The sequence below is a fragment of the Sinocyclocheilus grahami genome, unplaced genomic scaffold (assembly GCF_001515645.1).
Source record: "Sinocyclocheilus grahami isolate Dianchi unplaced genomic scaffold, SAMN03320097.WGS_v1.1 scaffold612.1, whole genome shotgun sequence".
In the NCBI taxonomy this organism is placed as follows: Eukaryota; Metazoa; Chordata; class Actinopteri; order Cypriniformes; family Cyprinidae; genus Sinocyclocheilus; species Sinocyclocheilus grahami.
In genome coordinates, this window is record NW_015505791.1 from 377,916 (window position 1) to 380,208 (window position 2,293).

Here is a 2,293-nt window from a genome sequence, read left to right on the forward strand (position 1 = left end):
TCACTTTCAGACAGCAGCGAGTGTTTGAAATAACTTGATCCGATGTGGATTATGATCACCACACAAGGCAGACATATTTATAAGCATGCAAAAGACTATATGCACGCTAGCCATTAGCGTTACCATAGTAAACATGGTAAATAGCCTACGACCGCTTGAATAAATCAGATGTCAGCTTCTTATTCTCTATCACAATCGTGTATTTATGTAGAAACATATTTTATCTGTCATAAGTCTCGTCTCGAGAGTTTAGCTCCGCGTATGTCATAAAAATATAATAATGTTTTTTGTTCGGGAGCTTTTATAACAATACAGAAATGATCATTCTTTCTAAATGTGATGTAAATGCTACTGTGACTACAAATAAACAGAAACAGACGTAACTGAATAAGTAGGTAGGCTATGTTCATACCGCTTTATTTCTGTATGACTAATTTTCAATCCTGATCAATTAATTCGTTATGATCAATGTATCATTATTATTATTGTAAAACATGATGCTTTTGGAATTAAATCTTTAACAAACGGCCGCTTTTATCATGATCGTATTGTGATCGCATTAGTTCCAGTGACTTATTTCTTATTAGTTTTCTGATAACTTCTCTTTGTTGGTGAAATGATGGGGTTACGTGACGTTGTTCCTGAGAGGCGTGTAAAGGGCGGGTTTTAGTGAAGCGTAGCAGAGCTTCTGGCCCGACGGTGGAAACGCAGCTTGATTTTGGCCTTGGTGCTACAGGTCCGAGGCTATTAGCCCCGCCTGGCCCATTTAAAGCACTGGCTCACACTGGCCCGACAGTGGAAAAGCGGCTATTGTGCATTATGATCGAGTTTGTAGTTTAATTCGCTATATTTTACCACTGTAATTCAGTTGATACAGTTAAATAGGAAATCAATTGAAAGCATCCAGTCATCTCATAATATTTAAGTGAATGTTGAATTTATCCGTATTGTAATCAATATTTAAGAAATTCTTAATGTATCGGATTGTATACGTTTTTATAGAGTGATAGTCAATGTAAAAATAGCAGATGAACACAAACAGGTGAAATGTGTTGAGTTGATTCACTGAGAATGATTCAATTGAGTCATGTGTTCGGTTCAGTGCTCATGAATCAGTGATCTGCTGTTTGTCAGATGTTCAGTGCTGTCTGTTCATTCTCTCCTATCATGGATCACTCTGTCTCTGGAGATCTGCTGAGTAAGTTTGGAGATCGTATCCCAGAGGGCATGAAATGCAAAATCTGTTGCTCCATTAATGTTCAATACTACGTATATATTTCAATTCCTAGAATTTTTTTAAAAGTGCAACTTTAAATCATTTACAAACTAAAAGACTGTTGACATTAATTTCATTTACCAGTATTTAAACTTTTAATGTTTATTCATTTGTTTATCTACCTATTTTTTTCACCTTTTATGTCATTTGCAATCTTATTTTCTTTTCCGTTTTGTAAATTAATCTGATTTCTGATATCTGCTGTCCGTTCTTAATCTCCCTTTAAATGTTTATTACTTTGTTTCACACCTATTTTTGTATTGATTTTACCCTGTTCTTGTCATGAAAATAGGACATTTAATGTATATATTTTTTAAAGATTTTTAATAAAAAAAAAAAAAGTATGATTATTTGTTCTATTTATTTTCTTTAATCTCACTTTAAACTTGTTTGTTACATATGTTTTGTTATATTTTACCTGACAAGAACCACCACTGAGGCTCATACTAATGATTGACATGTAAACTGACCAACCATCTGTAAAAACTTACAGCAGCTGCTTCAGGAATCTGTAACTTACTGTAGAACTTTTCGCTATAATATCGATTTTTCCATTTGTCAAAGTAGGTTATTTGTTACTGAGCACTGTCTGTGATACAACAAATATAGATATTTAATCATAGAATTATATGCAGTTTTCCGTGGACACACACATGTATTCATAGCGATTATATGAATGGTTTGGTTAGCATTGTCTGTGACAGAGTTTTCTTCGTGTCAATGAACAATAAATAAATATTAAATTATTTAAATTGTAGAGACAATATTGTCTTTTTTACTCCATTTTGCTCTAAATATGTCTGAACAAATTGAGTGAGTCATTGATTCACTGATCCATTCATAAAAACAGTTTCTTACTTCGTTCCTGAATTAATCAGTTGTTTTAAAAGAATCGATTGAAGAAATTACTCAGTGACATTGGCTTGCTACCACCTACTGGAAATGTTGTTTCATATTTAAAAGTATCATTGTATATATATATATATATATATATATATACACAGTGGGTACGGAAAG